The sequence below is a fragment of the Cryptomeria japonica genome, unplaced genomic scaffold, assembly GCF_030272615.1.
Source record: "Cryptomeria japonica unplaced genomic scaffold, Sugi_1.0 HiC_scaffold_347, whole genome shotgun sequence".
Lineage (NCBI taxonomy): Eukaryota > Viridiplantae > Streptophyta > Pinopsida > Cupressales > Cupressaceae > Cryptomeria > Cryptomeria japonica.
Window position 1 is genome coordinate 40,001 of NW_026729169.1, and position 20,000 is coordinate 60,000.

At 60.5% G+C, this 20,000-nt stretch overlaps 2 non-coding genes across 2 annotated transcripts; both read left to right on the forward strand.

Moving 5' to 3' along the window:
• Window positions 1-12,755: 12,755 nt before the first annotated feature.
• LOC131870780 (5S ribosomal RNA) lies at window positions 12,756-12,874 on the forward strand. Its single transcript, XR_009369082.1, has one exon. It is a non-coding gene; the product is annotated as a 5S ribosomal RNA (ribosomal RNA).
• Window positions 12,875-18,789: 5,915 nt separating this feature from the next.
• Window positions 18,790-18,908, forward strand: LOC131870781 (5S ribosomal RNA). The gene has a single exon (XR_009369083.1). It is a non-coding gene; the product is annotated as a 5S ribosomal RNA (ribosomal RNA).
• The last annotated feature ends 1,092 nt before the right edge of the window (window positions 18,909-20,000 follow it).

Sequence of the window (20,000 nt, forward strand, 5' to 3'; positions counted from 1 at the left end):
GGAAATCGATCAGCCCTCACAATGGCCCAAGGCCAGAGATCGGACTGCTACGATTTACCCCAACAATCATCGTGCCACTCTTCGCAGAGAGGTGATAGACGCCAACGAGCCCGCGCATAGCAATCGAGGTGTAAAAAGGGCGTTGAAGGCAGGAAGCCTGGACGAAAGAGGCTACGAGGTCACCTCGAAGCGGTCTAAGAATCGGGCGCACTTGGGGCGACTACCAGTGCCAACCCCTTATCCCGCGGTGCGTCCGACACACAGAAATTTCCAAGGCGGCCAAGGAGCCTCCCCGCATAGCAATCGGGGTGTGAGGTTACGGATGCAGCATTGATAGCAATCGAGGTGGGAGGCGAAGGATGCAGAAGTGAGAGCCGAGGGATGTAGCAGAGATAGCAATCGGGGTGTGTGATGCAGAAGAGATAGCAATCGAGGTGTGCGGTGGGAAGGGCCCAGCAGCCAGAATGCATGAAGCGACGGATGAAGCAGTGATGACAACCGGGCTGTGAGGAGAGGAGGGATGCAGCCAAGAAAGCAATCAGGGCTCGAGGCAAGGGATGCATCAAGGATAGCAATCATGTTGTGAGGCGAGATTCCAAAGGCTAAACGTGAGAGGCTGCAGGGTCGACTCAGAGAGGTCTATGCATGTGAGAGGCTGAAAGCAAGGTCAACTCGGAGCGGTCTATGCATCGGGCGCGCTTGGGGCGACTACCAGTGCCAACCCCTTATCCCGCGACGCGTCCGACAAAGAGAACGTTCCAAGGCGGCAGAGGAGGTTACCAGCCGAAGGATGCAGTAGCAATAACAGGTATAGTTCCGCGGCGGCCGAGAAGACTCACCGCATAGGAATCGGGATGCGAGGCGAGGGATGCGGCGGGAAGGCCCCGACGGCTAAACGGAAGAGGCTGCAGGGCCGCCTCGGAATGGTCCAAGCATCGGACGCGATTGGGACGACTACCAGTGCCAACCCCTTATCCCGCGATGCGTCCGATACACAGATAGTTCCAAGGCGGCCGAGGAGCCTCACCGCATATCAATCGGGGTGCGAGGCGAGGGATGGGGCGGGAAGGCCCCAACGGCTAGACGGAAGAGGCTTCAGGGCCACCTCGGAATGCTCCAAGCATCGGACGCGCTTGGGGCGACTACCAGTGCCAACCCCTTATCCCGCGATGCGTCCGATACACAGATGGTTCCAAGGCGGCCGAGGAGCCTCACCGCATAGCAATCGGGGGTGCGAGGCGAGGGATGGGGCGGGAAGGCCCCAACGGCTAGACGGAAGAGGCTTCAGGGCCGCCTCGGAATGGTCCAAGCATCGGACGCGCTTGGGGCGACTACCAGTGACAACCCCTCATCCCGCGATGCGTCCGATACGAAGATGGTTCCAAGGCGGCCGAGGAGCCTCACCGCATAGCAATCGGGGTGCGAGGTGGGGGATGCGGCGAGATGGCCCCAACGGCTAGACAGAAGAGGCCACAGGGCCGCGTCGGAATAGTCCAAGCATCGGACGCGCTTGGGGCGACTACCAGTGACAACCCCTTATCCCGCGATGCGTCCGATACGAAGATAGTTCCAAGGCGGCCGAGGAGCCTCACCGCATAGCAATCCGGGTGCGAGGTGGGGGATGCGGCGAGATGGCCCCAACGGCTAGACGGAAGAGGCTGCAGGGCCGCCTCGGAATAGTCCAAGCATCGGACGCGCTTGGGGCGACTACCAGTGACAACCCCTTATCCCGCGATGCTTCCGATACGAAGACAGTTCCAAGGCGGCCGAGGAGCCTCACCGCATAGCAATGGGGGTGCGAGGTGAGGGATGCGGCGAGATGGCCCCAACGGCTAGACGGAAGAGGCCACAGGGCCGCCTCGGAATAGTCCAAGCATCGGACGCGCTTGGGGCGACTACCAGTGACAACCCCTTATCCCGCGATGCATCCGATACGAAGATAGTTCCCAGGCGGCCGAGGAGCCTCACCGCATAGCAATCGGGGTGCGAGGCGAGGGATGCGGCGAGATGGCCCCAAAGGGTAGACGGAAGAGGCTGCGGGGCCGCCTCGGAATAGTCCAAGCATCGAACGCGCTTGGGGCGACTACCACTGCCAACCCCTTATCCCGCGATGCGTCCGATACACAGATAGTTCCGAGGCGGCCGAGGAGCTGGGGGATGCGGCGAGATGGCCCCAACGGCTAGACGGAAGAGGCTGCAGGGCCGCCTCGGAATAGTCCAAGCATCGGACGCGCTTGGGGCGACTACCAGTGACAACCCCTTATCCCGCGATGCGTCCGATACACAGATAGTTCCGAGGCGGCCAAGGAGCCTCACCGCATAGCAATCGTGGTGCGAGGTGGGGGATGCAGCGAGATGGCCCCAACGGCTAGACGGAAGAGGCTGCAGGGCCGCCTCGGAATGGTCCAAGCATCGGACGCGCTTGGGGCGACTACCACTGCCAACCCCTTATCCCGCGATGCGTCCGATACACAGATAGTTCCAAGGCGGCCGAGGAGCCTCACCGAATAGCAATCGGGGTGCGAGGCGAGGGATGCGGCGAGAAAGCCCCAACGGCTAGAGGGAAGAGGCTTCAGGTCCGCCTCGGAATGGTCCAAGCATCGGACGCGCTTGGGGCGACTACCAGTGACAACCCCTTATCCCGCGACGCGTCCGATACACAGATAGTTCCAAGGCGGCCGAGGAGCCTCACCGCATAGCAATCGGGGTGCGAGGCGAGGGATGCGGCGAGAAGGACCCAACGGCTAGACGGAAGAGGCTTCAGGTCCGCCTCGGAATGGTCCAAGCATCGGACGCGCTTGGGGCGACTACCAGTGACAACCCCTTATCCCGCGACGCGTCCGATACACAGATAGTTCCAAGGCGGCCGAGGAGCCTCACCGCATAGCAATCGGGGTGCGAGGCGAGGGATGCGGCGAGAAGGACCCAACGGCTAGACGGAAGAGGCTTCAGGTCCGCCTCGGAATGGTCCAAGCATCGGACGCGCTTGGGGCGACTACCAGTGACAACCCCTTATCCCGCGACGCGTCCGATACACAGATAGTTCCAAGGCGGCCGAGGAGCCTCACCGCATAGCAATCGGGGTGCGAGGCGAGGGATGCGGCGAGAAGGACCCAACGGCTAGACGGAAGAGGCTTCAGGGCCGCCTCGGAATGGTCCAAGCATCGGACGCGCTTGGGGCGACTACCAGTGACAACCCCTTATCCCGCGATGCGTCCGATACACAGATAGTTCCAAGGCGGCCGAGGAGCCTCACCGCATAGCAATCGGGGTGCGAGGCGAGGGATGCGGCGAGAAGGACCCAACGGCTAGACGGAAGAGGCTTCAGGGCCGCCTCGGAATGGTCCAAGCATCGGACGCGCTTGGGGCGACTACCAGTGACAACCCCTTATCCCGCGACGCGTCCGATACACAGATAGTTCCAAGGCGGCCGAGGAGCCTCACCGCATAGCAATCGGGGTGCGAGGCGAGGGATGCGGCAAGAAGGACCCAACGGCTAGACGGAAGAGGCTTCAGGGCCGCCTCGGAATGGTCCAAGCATCGGACGCGCTTGGGGCGACTACCAGTGACAACCCCTTATCCCGCGACGCGTCCGATACACAGATAGTTCCAAGGCGGCCGAGGAGCCTCACCGCATAGCAATCGGGGTGCGAGGCGAGGGATGCGGCGAGAAGGACCCAACGGCTAGACGGAAGAGGCTTCAGGTCCGCCTCGGAATGGTCCAAGCATCGGACGCGCTTGGGGCGACTACCAGTGACAACCCCTTATCCCGCGACGCGTCCGATACACAGATAGTTCCAAGGCGGCCGAGGAGCCTCACCGCATAGCAATCGGGGTGCGAGGCGAGGGATGCGGCGAGAAGGACCCAACGGCTAGACGGAAGAGGCTTCAGGGCCGCCTCGGAATGGTCCAAGCATCGGACGCGCTTGGGGCGACTACCAGTGACAACCCCTTATCCCGCGACGCGTCCGATACACAGATAGTTCCAAGGCGGCCGGGGAGCCTCACCGCATAGCAATCGGGGTGCGAGGCGAGGGATGCGGCGAGAAGGACCCAACGGCTAGACGGAAGAGGCTTCAGGGCCGCCTCGGAATGGTCCAAGCATCGGACGCGCTTGGGGCGACTACCAGTGACAACCCCTTATCCCGCGATGCGTCCGATACACAGATAGTTCCAAGGCGGCCGAGGAGCCTCACCGCATAGCAATCGGGGTGCGAGGCGAGGGATGCGGCGAGAAGGACCCAACGGCTAGACGGAAGAGGCTTCAGGGCCGCCTCGGAATGGTCCAAGCATCGGACGCGCTTGGGGCGACTACCAGTGACAACCCCTTATCCCGCGACGCGTCCGATACACAGATAGTTCCAAGGCGGCCGAGGAGCCGCACCGCATAGCAATCGGGGTGCGAGGCGAGGGATGCGGCGAGAAGGACCCAACGGCTAGACGGAAGAGGCTTCAGGGCCGCCTCGGAATGGTCCAAGCATCGGACGCGCTTGGGGCGACTACCAGTGACAACCCCTTATCCCGCGACGCGTCCGATACACAGATAGTTCCAAGGCGGCCGAGGAGCCTCACCGCATAGCAATCGGGGTGCGAGGCGAGGGATGCGGCGAGAAGGACCCAACGGCTAGACGGAAGAGGCTTCAGGGCCGCCTCGGAATGGTCCAAGCATCGGACGCGCTTGGGGCGACTACCAGTGACAACCCCTTATCCCGCGACGCGTCCGATACACAGATAGTTCCAAGGCGGCCGAGGAGCCTCACCGCATAGCAATCGGGGTGCGAGGCGAGGGATGCGGCGAGAAGGACCCAACGGCTAGACGGAAGAGGCTTCAGGGCCGCCTGGGAATGGTCCATGCATCGCACGCGCTTGGGGCGACTACCAGTGACAACCCCTTATCCCGCGACGCGTCCGATACACAGATAGTTCCAAGGCGGCCGAGGAGCCTCACCGCATAGCAATCGGGGTGCGAGGCGAGGGATGCGGCGAGAAGGACCCAACGGCTAGACGGAAGAGGCTTCAGGGCCGCCTCGGAATGGTCCAAGCATCGGACGCGCTTGGGGCGACTACCAGTGACAACCCCTTATCCCGCGACGCGTCCGATACACAGATAGTTCCAAGGCGGCCGAGGAGCCTCACCGCATAGCAATCGGGGTGCGAGTCGAGGGATGCGGCGAGAAGGACCCAACGGCTAGACGGAAGAGGCTTCAGGGCCGCCTCGGAATGGTCCAAGCATCGGACGCGCTTGGGGCGACTACCAGTGACAACCCCTTATCCCGCGATGCGTCTGATACACAGATAGTTCCAAGGCGGCCGAGGAGCCTCACCGCATAGCAATCGGGGTGCGAGGCAAGGGATGCGGCGAGAAGGACCCAACGGCTAGACGGAAGAGGCTTCAGGGCCGCCTCGGAATGGTCCAAGCATCGGACGCGCTTGGGGCGACTACCGTTGCCAACCCCTTATCCCGCGATGCGTCTGATACACAGATAGTTCCGAGGCGGCCGAGGAGCCTCACCGCATAGCAATCGGGTTGCGAGGCAGATTATTGGGAAGGGAACCCCCTGGGATGCGGCTCAAGCAGTGCCCAAAGGGACTGGAATGCGGAATCACATCGAGAGACCCAAATGCTATACGAGGGCTCAAATCGAATTATCGATTTGGCCACGACATGGACGCATCGGAACGACTACCTTTGCCGAACCACTCGCAATTGCATCCATACCGAAACCAATAGACATTTCCGTTAGAGCCCTCGCATAGCATTCGGGAATCTCGCATGCCCCTCTAAATCGACCAATGCTGGCGCTCAACGAAAATCCGAGCGCTACCACCGTTCGAGCGCCAGCATTGGTCGAGTTAGAGGGGCACGGGGGAGAATGCTCCAGTCAACACCTCCCCTATATAAGTTATTTGTCCGATTCTCGCACAACCGTAGTCTGCCTCGTCGAATCAAACAACGGTCCCAGATTCTGACTTCCGTTCCGTAGAGACCCAAAAGCTAGATGGAGGCTCGCAAGAAAGAGAGTCGGCGCATAGCAATCGGGTTTCTCGAACGTTTAGGGACCGAGCTCACTTGCGGATAGGGCAAAATCCGCCAAGCAACCCAAAAGCTAGACGGGGGCTCGAATCGAATCGCCTAGGCGGCCACAACAACGACGTGTTGGATCGACTACCAGTGCCAAACCATTCAGCAAGACTAGTCTGTGTCGAGGCCGGATAGAGATTCTCAGAGAGCGCCCGTATAGCATTTAGGAGACCTGCCGCGTCCCTCACACTCGACAAATGGTGGTGCACGTTTATAAATCCGAGCGATCCCAACCCTTTCAAGCACCAACATCGGTCGAGATAGAGGGGCACGGAGGGGGCTGCGTGAGACAACACAGTCCCCTATATAAGTTATTTGTCCGATTCTCACACATCCGAAGAATGGTCATCAAATCGGACAACAGCCCAAACTTCCGACTTCCGTCCCAGAAAGCCCAAGAGCTATCTAAAACGTTCATGGCCGGAACTCGATCGCGGCTATACCAGTCCGCCAAGCAACCCAAAAGCTAGACTGGAGCTCTAGTCGAATCACCTCTGTGGCCATTGCAAGGACGTGTTGGAGCGACTACCATTGCCGAACCATTCCGCAGGTCGAGTCCATACCAAGGCCGCATAGAGATTCACGATGAGCTCCTGCATAGCAATCAGGAGACTTGCCGTGTCCATCACAATCGATAAATCCTGGTGCAAGATTTTTGCATCCGAGCGCTCCAACCAGTCGAGCACCAGCATCAATCGACATAAACGGGCACGGGGGGAGGATGCTCGAGAACACTACCTCCCCTATATAAGTTATTTGTCCGATTCTCAAGCAGCCGAAGTCTGGTCATCGAATCGGGTCAAAGACCACAACTTCCGACTTTACCCACAATGCAAGTCATCGAATCGAACATCGGCCCCCGAGTCGGACTCCATGCGTATGTCAGGTCATCGGACCCAAATTCCGCCTTCCTGCGCATGGCGGGCCATCAATATCAACTCGGTCATCGGACCCAAACTCCGCCTTTCTGCGCATGGCACGCCTTCAAATCGGTCATCGGACCCAAATTCCGCCTTCCTGTGCATGGCGGGCCATCAACATCAACTCGGTCATCGGACCCAAATTCCGCCTTTCTGCGCATGGCACGCCATCAACTCGGTCATCGGACCCAAATTCCGCCTTCCTGCGCATGGCAGGTCATCGGACACAAATTCAGACCTCGCCAATATGCCTACGTATCGAATCGGTCATCGGACCCAACTTCCGACTTCATCCATACTGTAGGGTCTTTGAGGTTGGCGCGGTGCGCTCAACCCGGGGAGTCGACCCATCGAAGCATACACCTCCCCTATATAAGCTATTTGTCCGATTCCCACACCTGTGTAGTTTGCACCTCTGACCAGGACATCGACCCCAACTTCCGAACTCGACTGCAACGACGGCACCAGCGCCTTGGTGCGCACCTTGCGACGCACAGTCCCAACATTCGCCTTCCTGCACATGGCAGGTCATCGGACCCAAATTCCGACCTCGCGAGTATGCCTACATATCGAATCGGTCATCGGACACAACTTCCGACTTCATCCATACCGTAGGGTCTTTGAGGTTGGCGCGGTGCGCTCAACCCGGGGAGTCGACCCAACGAAGCATACACCTCCCCTATATAAGCTATTTGTCCGATTCCCACACCTGTGTAGTTTGCACCTCCGATCAGGACATCGACCCCAACTTCCGAACTCGCCTGCAACGACCGAACCAGCGCCTTGGTGCGCACCTTGCAACGCACAGTGCCAACATTCGCCTTCCTGCACATGGCAGGTCATCGGACCCAAATTCCGACCTCGCGAGTATGCCTACATATCGAATCGGTCATCGGACCCAACTTCCGACTTCATCCATACCGTAGGGTCTTTGAGGTTGGCGCGGTGCGCTCAACCCGGGGAGTCGACCCAACGAAGCATACACCTCCCCTATATAAGCTATTTGTCCGATTCCCACACCTGTGTAGCTTGCACCTCCGATCAGGACATCGACCCCAACTTCCGAACTCGACTAAAAAGACCGCACCAGCACCTTGGTGTGCACCTTGCAACGCACAGTGCCAACATTCGCCTTCCTGCACATGGCAGGTCATCGGACCCAAATTCCGACCTCATGAGCATACCTACTAATCGAATCGGTCATCGGACCCAACTTCCGACTTCATCCATACCGTAGGGTCTTTGAGGTTGGCGCGGTGCGCTCAACCTGGGGAGTCGACCCATCGAAGCATACACCTCCCCTATATAAGCTATTTGTCCGATTCCGACACCTGTGTAGTTTGCACCTCCGCTCAGGACATCGACCCCAACTTCCGAACTCGCCTGCAACGACCGAACCAGCGCCTTGGTGCGCACCAAAAGTGCGCACTTTTGGAGGGCACTTTTGTGCGCTCCAAAGGTGCGCACTTTTGGAGGGCACTTTTGTGCGCTCCAAAGGTGCGCACTTTTGGAGGGCACTTTTTGGAGGGCACTTTTGTGCGCTCCAAAGGTGCGCACTTTTGGAGGGCACTTTTTGGAGGGCACTTTTCTGCGCTCCAAAGGTGCGCACTTTTGGAGGGCACTTTTTGGAGGGCACTTTTCTGCGCTCCAAAGGTGCGCACTTTTGGAGGGCACTTTTTGGAGGGCACTTTTCTGCGCTCCAAAGGTGCGCACTTTTGGAGGGCACTTTTTGGAGGGCACTTTTCTGCGCTCCAAAGGTGCGCACTTTTGGAGGGCACTTTTGTGCACTCCAAAGGTGCACACTTTTGGAGGGCACTTTTTGGAGGGCACTTTTCTGCACTCCAAAGGTGCGCACTTTTGGAGGGCACTTTTTGGAGGGCACTTTTGTGCGCTCCAAAGGTGCGCACTTTTGGAGGGCACTTTTTGGAGGGCACTTTTGTGCGCTCCAAAGGTGCGCACTTTTGGAGGGCACTTTTGTGCACTCCAAAGGTGCGCACTTTTGGAGGGCACTTTTCCTGCGCTCCAAAGGTGCACACCTAGGTGAGCACCTTCGACCACACCTTGTAGCACACCAAACTCTGACTTTCGACTTCATCCGCAATGCAGGGTCTTTGAGGTTGGCGCAATGCGCACAACCAGGGGAGTCGACCCATCAAACCCAACACCTCCCCTATATAAGCTATTTGTCTGATTCTCATACATGCGTAGCCTGCAGGAGCAATTAGGACATCGACCCCAACTTTCGGCTTCTAAACGAAAACAAGGTCTTTGAGGTTGGTGTAATGCGAACAACTAGGGGAGTCAACCCATCAAACCCAACACCTCCCCTATATAAGCTATTTGTCTGATTCTCATACATGTGTAGTCTACAGGAGCAATTAGGACATCGACCCCAACTTTTGACTTCTTAACGAAAACAAGGTCTTTGAGGTTGACGTAATGCGCACAACCAGGGGAGTCGACCCATCAAACCCAACACCTCCCCTATATAAGCTATTTGTCCGATTCTCATACATGTGTAGCCTACAGGAGCCATTAGGACATTGACCCCAACTTTTGACTTCTTAACGAAAACAAGGTCTTTGAGGTTGGCGTAATGCGCACAACCAAGGGAGTTGACCCATCAAACCCAACACCTCCCCTATATAAGCTATTTGTCTGATTCTCATACATGTGTAGCCTGCAACAACGATTAGGACATCCACCCCAACTTCTGAATTCGTCTGCGTTGACCGCACCAAAGGTGCACGCCTTGGTGCTCACCAAAATCCGACTTCCGACTTCTTCTGCTATGCGGGGTCTTTGAGGTTGGCGCAGTGCGCACAACCAGGGGAGTCAACCCACCGAATGCAACACCTCCCCTATATAAGCTATTTGTCTGATTCTCATACATGCGTAGACTGCAGCAATGATTAGGACATCCACCCCAACTTTTGACTTCTTAAACAAGACAGGGTCTTTGAAGTTGGTGCAGTGCACACAACCAGGGGAGTCGACCCATCAAACGCAACACCTCCCCTATATAAAGCTATTTGTCCGATTCTCATACGTGTAGTCTGCAGCAGCGATTAGGACATCGACCCCAACTTCCGAATTCGTTTGCATTGACCGCACCAAAGGTGCACGCCTTGGTGTGCACCTTGGAGTGCACTTTGGTGCTCACCTCGGTGCACACTTTGGTGTGCACCTCGGTGTGCACCAAAGGTGCGCACCTTGGAGCGCACCAAAGGTGTACACTTTGGAGCGCACCACATAGGGTCTTTGAGAGGTTGGCGCAGTGCGCACACCAAGGTGGGTGTTGAGGTGCGTGCCGAGGTGGGTGGGTGCTAGGGTGCGCTCCATGGTGGGTGCCAGGGTGGGTGCGTGCTAGGGTGGATTCCAAAGAGGGTCATAGGGTGGGTGCCAAGGTGGGTTGGTGATATAGTGGGTTCAAAGGTGGGTACTAGGGTGGGTTCCAAGGTGGGTCACAAGTTGGGTGCCAGGATGCGTGGGTGTTAGGTTGGGTGCCAAGGTGGGCTCCTGCGTGGGTGGGTGCTAGGGTGGGTTTCAAGGTGGACGCGAGGGCGGGTGCCAAGGTGGGTAACAAGTTGGGTGTTAGGATGGGTGAGTGCTAGAGTGGGTGCCAAGGTGGGTGGGTGCTAAGGTGGATGCCAAGGTGGTTCACAGGGTGGGTGGGTTCTAGGGTGAGTTCCAAGGTGGGTCACAGGTTTAGTGCTAGGGTGCGTGTCAAGGCGGGTGTCGAGGTGCCTGGGTGCTAGGGTGTGGATGCCAATGTGGGTCATAGGGTGGGTACTAGGGTGGGCTGCAATGTGGGTGCCAAGGTGGGTAACATGCTCGGTTGGTTCTAAATTGGGTGTCAGGGTGGGTGTGCACCCACCTTGCCCGAGGTGGGTGCCAAGGTGCCAGTGTGGGTGGGTGCTAAGGTGGATGCCAAGGTGGGTGAGAAGGTGGGTGATAGGTTGAGTGGTAGGATGGGTGGGTGCCAAGATGGGTCACAGGGTGGGTGCAAGGGTGGGTAGGTGCTAGGGTTGGTGTCAGGGTGGGTGGGTGCTAGGTTGGGTTCCAAGGTGGGTGCGAGGGTGAGTGTCAAGGTGGGTCACAGGTTAGGTGCTAGGATGGGTGAGTGCTAGGGTGCAAAGGTGCCAGGGTGGGTGCTAGGATGGGTCGATGCTAGGGTGAGTGGCAAGGTGGGTCCACAAGTGTCAAGGTGGGTGCCGAGGTGGGTGCCAACTTGGGTTCCAAGGTGGGTGCCAAGTGGGCGACTGCTATGGTGGATGCCAAGGTGGGTCACGGGGTGGGTGCCAAGTTGCTAGGTTGTGTTCCAAGGTGGGTGCCAACGTGGCTGCTAGGGTGCGTGGGTTAAAGGGTGTGTCACAACGTGGGTGCCAGGATGGGTGCGCACCCACACTGGCCAAGACGGGTGCAAGGTTGGGTTCCAAGCCCGGTCACAGGCTGGGTGCTAGGATGGGTGGGTGCCAAGGTGGGCACCAGGGTGGGTGCACCCACCCTGGCCAAGGTGGGTCACGGGGTGGGTCCTAGGGTGGGTAACAGGGTGGGTACTAAGGTGCGTGCCAAGGTGGGTCATGGGGTGGGTGCCAAGGTGGGCACCAGGGTGGGTGTGCACCAACCCTAGCCAGGGTAGGTCACGGGGTGGTTGTCGGGGTGGGCGTCAAGGAGCCAAGGTGGGTGGCAAGTAGCCAAGTTGCGTGCCAAGGTGGGTGTCGGGGTGGGTGCCAAGGATCCAAGGTGGGTGCCAAGGAACCAAGGTGGGTGTCTGGGTGGGTGCCGAGGTGGGAGCCAGGGTGGGTCCCAAGGTGAGTGCAAAGGTGGGTGCCAGGGTCAAGGTGAGTGCCAATGTGGGTTCCAAGGTGCCAGGGTCAGGGTGAGTGCCAATGTGGGTTCAAAGGTGCTAAGTTGGGTGCGAGGTTGGGTGCGAGGGTGGGTGGGTGCCAAGGTGTGCTAGGTGGAAGCCCGGGTGGGTCGGCATCCCATGGGTGTCGAGTTGGGTGCCTGATGGGTGCTTCTTGTCAAGTTTTAGTCGTCGGGACTCATTTCGAGCCTTAGAGGTCGTTTCTTGTCCGGTTGCCCTGTCTTCGACCTGGGAACCCAATTTTGGTCCTCGGGTCCCATTTTTTTTTGTCTCGCATCCCACTTTTGGCCTGTGGCCTTTTCGGGGTCGATTCTCGTTTTGGGCATCAGAGCATGTTTCTTCTCCTAAAACCCAATATTTGTTTATTAAGTCTCGGAACACATTTTTGTTCTCGTGGACCCATCATGGGTCTTGGAACGCATTTGTGGTCCTTGGGTCCCATTTTGCATCCCGAAACTTGTGTTTTGGTGCTTGATCCCTATTTTGGGTGCCCACCTTGCACCAAGTGCGCACCCGGGGCAAACCGAGCGCCTTGGTGCACCGGGGCAAGATCGAGCGTGCACCCGAGGCGCCCCGAACATGCACCAAGGTGCACTCGGCCCACATGTGAGCGCAGGTCGTTGCGCCCGAGGTGGTGTGTGGGCACCGCGTTGCAGACGGGACACTGCACGCACACGACGCCCCGTCCAGGTGCACGCACGTAGGCCGGGCCGGGTGCACACCCGACGCCCTAGCAAGGTGCGCGCACCCGGGCAGGGCTCACACTTGGCGAACGGGGCGCACTTCGCGAGGGAGGGTGTGCACCTCGACGGGGGTGGGTGGCCGGGGTGGATTCGCACGTGGGTCGCGGTTTGCTAAGTACACACTGCGACAAGCTCATAACGGGTGCGATCATACCAGCGTTAGTGCACCGGATCCCATCAGAACTCCGCAGTTAAGCGCGCTTGGGCCGGAGTAGTACTGGGATGGGTGACCTCCCGGGAAGTCCCGGTGTTGCACCCTTTCTTAGTTTTTCGCCGGGCGTCGCAATGCTATTTGAATAAACCTTTTGCCCGTTTGCGTTCTCGTCGGGGCCGGGCCGGGCCGGGGTGCGCTGCCCGCACTACCGCGCGCGCGGGGGCGACACCGAGCGCGCACCCGAGGCGCCCCGAGCACACAGGCCACGGTGCAACCCGGGCGTTGTGCGCGCACCCCGGTGCGCCCGAGGTGCTGCGCGCGCACCCAGGTGAAATCGGTGTGCACCTCGGCCAGTGCGCGCTCGGTCGAGTCGCGCACGTTGGCCAAGGTGCACGGTGATGTTTCTTACTCTAAGGTTCCGCACCAGACGCCCGGGACAGGTGAGCGAAGCTGGGCGGGGCCGGGTGCGCGGCCGGGGCAGGTGCACGCAGCTGGAGAGAGCTTTGGAGCACACCAGAGGTGCGCACCTTGGAGCACACTTCGGAGCGCACCAATGATGCGCTCCATTCAAAAGTTTCCTGAAAAGGCAAAAAAAGTTGAGATTATAGAATTTCCCACTTGAGAGATTGTAAAAAAAAAAAATTTAAAATGAAGGAAACGCGGGTGCCAAGGTGTGCGCGCCCGGGTGCGCAGCCCAGCCAAGGTGTGCGCACCAAGGCGCCCACCCTGGCGAAGGTGCACGCAAGGTGCGCACCCGAGGCAAACCGGACAATTAACCCAACTTTCGACTTCGCGCGCACCTGCGCACGTTGGAGCGCACTTCGGAGCGCTCCTTGGTGCGCACCAATCTTGGGCACCTCGGAGTGCACCATGGCGCCCACCAAGGTGCGCACCCGGGGCAAACCGAGCTCCGACTTCGTGCGCACCTTGGAGCGCACGAAAGGTGCGCACCATGGCGCCCACCAAGGTGCGCAGCCCAGCCAAGGCGTGCGCATCAAGGTGCGCACCCTGGCGAAGGTGCGCACCCGGGGCAAACCGAGCTCCGACTTCGTGCGCACCTTGGAGCGCACAAAGGGTGCGCAACCCAGCCAAGGTGTGCGCACCCCGGGCAAACCGAGCTCCGAATCGTGCGCACCTTGGAGCACACTTCGGAGCCCTCCTTGGTGCGCACCGATGTTGCGCACCTCGGAGCGCACCCGGGGAAAACAATGCAATTAACCCGACTTTCGACTTCGTGGGCACCTCGGAGCGCTCTCGGGTTCGCACCTCGGAGCACACCGAGGTGCGCACCTTTGATGCGCTGCCTTCACCAATTTCCAGAAAAGGCAAGAAAACATTGAGAAGGTGTGCGCACCGAGGTGCCCACCCTGGCGAAGGTGCACGCGAGGTGCGCACCCGGGGCAAACCGGGCTCCGACTTCGTGCACGCCATGCTGCGCACCTTGGAGGGCCATGGTGCGCACCTTGGAGCACACTTCGGAGCGCTCAATGGTGCCCAACCCAGCCAAGGTGCCCACCGCGGCGAAGGTGCACGCGAGGTGCGCACCCGGGGCAAACCGGGCTCCGACTTCGTGCACGCCGCACCTTGGAGCACACTTCGGAGCGCTCCTTGGTGCGCACCAGGGCGCGCAACCCAGCCGAGGTGCCCACCCCGGCGAAGGTGCACGCGGGGTGCGCACCCGGGGCAAACCGGGCTCCGACTTCGTGCACGCCATGGTGCCCACCGCGGCGAAGGTGCACGCGAGGTGCGCACCCGGGGCAAACCGGGCTCCGACTTCGTGCACGCCGCACCTTGGAGCACACTTCGGAGCGCTCCTTGGTGCGCACCAGGGCGCGCAACCCAGCCGAGGTGCCCACCCCGGCGAAGGTGCACGCGAGGTGCGCACCCGGGGCAAACCGGGCTCCGACTTCGTGCACGCCATGGTGCCCACCGCGGCGAAGGTGCACGCGAGGTGCGCACCCGGGGCAAACCGGGCTCCGACTTCGTGCACGCCGCACCTTGGAGCACACTTCGGAGCGCTCCTTGGTGCGCACCATGGTGCCCACCAGGGCGCGCAACCCCGCCGAAGGTGCACGCGAGGTGCGCACCCGGGGCAAACCGGGCTCCGACTTCGTGCACGCCGCACCTTGGAGCACACTTCGGAGCGCTCCTTGGTGCGCACCAGGGCGCGCAACCCCGCCGAAGGTGCACGCGAGGTGCGCACCCGGGGCAAACCGGGCTCCGACTTCGTGCACGCCATGGTGCGCACCAGGGTGCCCACCGCGGCGAAGGTGCGCACCCGGGGCAAACCGGGCTCCGACTTCGTGCACGCCGCACCTTGGAGCACACTTCGGAGCGCTCCTTGGTGCGCACCAGGGCGCGCAACCCAGCCGAGGTGCCCACCCCGGCGAAGGTGCACGCGAGGTGCGCACCCGGGGCAAACCGGGCTCCGACTTCGTGCACGCCATGGTGCCCACCGCGGCGAAGGTGCGCACCCGGGGCAAACCGGGCTAGGACTTCGTGCACGCCGCACCTTGGAGCACACTTCGGAGCGCTCCTTGGTGCGCACCATGGTGCCCACCAGGCCGCGCAACCCAGCCAAGGTGTGCGCACCAAGGTGCACGCGAGGTGCGCACCCGGGGCAAACCGGGGTCCGGCTTCGTGCACGCCGCACCTTGGAGCACACATCGGGGCGCTCCCGGGTTCGCACCGGCGTTGCGCACCGTGGTGGGCACCTCGGAGCGCACCGTGGTGGGCACCTCGGAGCACACCAAGGTGGGCAGCGAGGTGCGCACCTTTGATGCGATGCCTTCACTAATTTCCATAAAAGGCAAAAGAAAACGAGATTTTAAAATTTCCGTTTTGAAAGATAGTGAGAAAAAGGGAATGCTGGTGCCATCTTGAGCCCGCCCTGGTGCGCAGCCCAGCCAAGGTGTGCGCACCAAGGTGCCCACCCTGGCGAAGGTGCGCGCCCGGGCAATTAACCCAACTTCCAACTTCGCGCGCGCCAGGGTGGGAGCGCACCCAACAACCGGGCCTGGGAAGAGCCAATGCGAGAAACCCCACCAAACGCTCTGACAAAAAAAGAGGGGGCGCTCCAGTAACCCCGCTTCGGAGCGCACCCTGGGCAAACCCAGCCAGGGTGCCCACCCCGGCCAAGGTGCAGGCGAGGTGCGCACCCGGGGCAAACCGGGCTCCGACAACGTGCACGCCGCACCTTGGAGCACACTTCGTAGCGCTCCCGGGTGCGCACCTCAGAGCACACCAAGGTGGGCAGCGAGGTGCGCACCTTTGATGCGCTGCCTTCACTAATTTCCAGAAAAGGCAAAAAAAAGAGGAGATTTTAAAATTTCCGTTTTGAAAGATAGTGAAAAAAACGGAACGCGGGTGCCATCTTGAGCCCGCCCGGGTGCACAGCCCAGGTAAGGTGCCCACCCTGGCAAAGGTGCGCACCCGGGCAATTAACCCTACTTCCGACTTCGTGCGCGCCAGGGTGGCAACCGGGCCTGGGAAGAGCCAATGCGAGAAACCCCACCAAACGCTCCGACAAAAAAAGAGGCGGCGCTCCAATAACCCCGCTTCGGAGCGCAGCCGGGGCAAACCCAGCCAAGGTGCCCACCCCGACGAAGGTGCACGCGAGGTGCGCACCCGGGGCAAACCGGGCTCCGACAACGTGCACGCAGCACCTTGGAGCACACTTCGAAGCACTCCCGGGTGCCCACCGGCGTTGCGCACCGTGGTGGGCAGCGAGGTGCGCACCTTTGATGCGCTGCCTTCACTAATTTCCAGAAAAGGCAAAAAAAAATGAGATTTTAAAATTTCCGTTTTGAAAGATAGTGAAAAAAACGGAACGCGGGTGCCATCTTGAGCCCGCCCTGGTGCGCAGCCCAGGCAAGGCATGCGCACCAAGGTGCCCACCCGCGGTGCACGCCCGGGGCAAACCGGGCTCCGACTTCGTGCAGGCCGCACCTTGGAGCACACTTCGGAGCGCTCCTTGGTGCGCACCATGGTGCCCACCAGGGCGCACCCGGGGCAAACCGGGCTCCGACTTCGTGCACGCCGCACCTTGGAGCACACATCGGAGCGCTCCCAGGTTCGCACCAGCGTTGCGCACCTTTGATGCGCTGCCTTCACTAATTTCCAGAAAAGGCAAAAAAAAACGATATTTTAAAATTTCCGTTCTGAAAGATAGTGAAAAAAACGGAACGCGGGTGCCATCTTGAGCCCTTCCTGGTGCGCAGCCCAGGCAAGTTGTGCGCACCAAGGTGCCCACCCTGGCGGAGGTGCGCGCCCGGGGCAAACCGGGCTCCGACTTCGTGCACTGCATGGTGCCCACCAAGGCGCGCAACCCAGCCAAGGTGCCCACCGCAGCGAAGGTGCACGCGAGGTGCGCACCCGAGGTGCACACCCGGGGCAAACCGAGCTCCGACTTCGTGCACGCCGCACCTTGGAGCACACTTCAGAGCGCTCCTTGGTGCGCACCAGGGCGCGCAACCCAGCCAAGGTGCTCACCCCGGCGAAGGTGCACGCGAGGTGCGCACCCGGGGCAAGCCGGGCTCGGACTTCGTGCACGCCGCACCTTGGAGCACACATCGGAGCGCTCCCGGGTTCGCACCAGCATTGCGCACCTTTGATGCGCTGCCTTCACTAATTTCCAGAAAAGGCAAAAAAAAAAAAAAAACGAGATTTTAAAATTTCCGTTTTGAAAGATAGTGAAAAAAACGGAACGCGGGTGCCATCTTGAGCCCGCCCTGGTGTGCAGCCCAGGCAAGTTGTGCGCACCAAGGCACCCACCCTGGCCAAGGTGGGTCACGGGGTGGGTCCTAGGGTGGGTAACGGGGTGGGTACTAAGGTGCGTGCCAAGGTGGGTCATGGGGTGGGTGCCAAGGTGGGCACCAGGGTGGGTGTGCACCAACCCTAGCCAGGGTAGGTCACGGGGTGGTTGTCGGGGTGGGCGTCAAGGAGCCAAGGTGGGTGGCAAGTAGCCAAGTTGCGTGCCAAGGTGGGTGTCGGGGTGGGTGCCAAGGATCCAAGGTGGGTGCCAAGGAACCAAGGTGGGTGTCTGGGTGGGTGCCGAGGTGGGAGCCAGGGTGGGTCCCAAGGTGAGTGCAAAGGTGGGTGCCAGGGTCAAGGTGAGTGCCAATGTGGGTTCCAAGGTGCCAGGGTCAGGGTGAGTGCCAATGTGGGTTCAAAGGTGCTAAGTTGGGTGCGAGGTTGGGTGCGAGGGTGGGTGGGTGCCAAGGTGTGCTAGGTGGAAGCCCGGGTGGGTCGGCATCCCATGGGTGTCGAGTTGGGTGCCTGATGGGTGCTTCTTGTCAAGTTTTAGTCGTCGGGACTCATTTCGAGCCTTAGAGGTCGTTTCTTGTCCGGTTGCCCTGTCTTCGACCTGGGAACCCAATTTTGGTCCTCGGGTCCCATTTTTTTTTGTCTCGCATCCCACTTTTGGCCTGTGGCCTTTTCGGGGTCGATTCTCGTTTTGGGCATCAGAGCATGTTTCTTCTCCTAAAACCCAATATTTGTTTATTAAGTCTCGGAACACATTTTTGTTCTCGTGGACCCATCATGGGTCTTGGAACGCATTTGTGGTCCTTGGGTCCCATTTTGCATCCCGAAACTTGTGTTTTGGTGCTTGATCCCTATTTTGGGTGCCCACCTTGCACCAAGTGCGCACCCGGGGCAAACCGAGCGCCTTGGTGCACCGGGGCAAGATCGAGCGTGCACCCGAGGCGCCCCGAACATGCACCAAGGTGCACTCGGCCCACATGTGAGCGCAGGTCGTTGCGCCCGAGGTGGTGTGTGGGCACCGCGTTGCAGACGGGACACTGCACGCACACGACGCCCCGTCCAGGTGCACGCACGTAGGCCGGGCCGGGTGCACACCCGACGCCCTAGCAAGGTGCGCGCACCCGGGCAGGGCTCACACTTGGCGAACGGGGCGCACTTCGCGAGGGAGGGTGTGCACCTCGACGGGGGTGGGTGGCCGGGGTGGATTCGCACGTGGGTCGCGGTTTGCTAAGTACACACTGCGACAAGCTCATAACGGGTGCGATCATACCAGCGTTAGTGCACCGGATCCCATCAGAACTCCGCAGTTAAGCGCGCTTGGGCCGGAGTAGTACTGGGATGGGTGACCTCCCGGGAAGTCCCGGTGTTGCACCCTTTTTTAGTTTTTCGCCGGGCGTCGCAATGCTATTTGAATAAACCTTTTGCCCGTTTGCGTTCTCGTCGGGGCCGGGCCGGGCCGGGGTGCGCTGCCCGCACTACCGCGCGCGCGGGGGCGACACCGAGCGCGCACCCGAGGCGCCCCGAGCACACAGGCCACGGTGCAACCCGGGCGTTGTGCGCGCACCCCGGTGCGCCCGAGGTGCTGCGCGCGCACCCAGGTGAAATCGGTGTGCACCTCGGCCAGTGCGCGCTCGGTCGAGTCGCGCACGTTGGCCAAGGTGCACGGTGATGTTTCTTACTCTAAGGTTCCGCACCAGACGCCCGGGACAGGTGAGCGAAGCTGGGCGGGGCCGGGTGCGCGGCCGGGGCAGGTGCACGCAGCTAGAGAGAGCTTTGGAGCACACCAGAGGTGCGCACCTTGGAGCACACTTCGGAGCGCACCAATGATGCGCTCCATTCAAAAGTTTCCTGAAAAGGCAAAAAAAGTTGAGATTATAGAATTTCCCACTTGAGAGATTGTAAAAAAAAAAAATTTAAAATGAAGGAAACGCGGGTGCCAAGGTGTGCGCGCCCGGGTGCGCAGCCCAGCCAAGGTGTGCGCACCAAGGCGCCCACCCTGGCGAAGGTGCACGCAAGGTGCGCACCCGAGGCAAACCGGACAATTAACCCAACTTTCGACTTCGCGCGCACCTGCGCACCTTGGAGCGCACTTCGGAGCGCTCCTTGGTGCGCACCAATCTTGGGCACCTCGGAGTGCACCATGGCGCCCACCAAGGTGCGCACCCGGGGCAAACCGAGCTCCGACTTCGTGCGCACCTTGGAGCGCACGAAAGGTGCGCACCATGGCGCCCACCAAGGTGCGCAGCCCAGCCAAGGCGTGCGCATCAAGGTGCGCACCCTGGCGAAGGTGCGCACCCGGGGCAAACCGAGCTCCGACTTCGTGCGCACCTTGGAGCGCACAAAGGGTGCGCAACCCAGCCAAGGTGTGCGCACCCCGGGCAAACCGAGCTCCGAATCGTGCGCACCTTGGAGCACACTTCGGAGCCCTCCTTGGTGCGCACCGATGTTGCGCACCTCGGAGCGCACC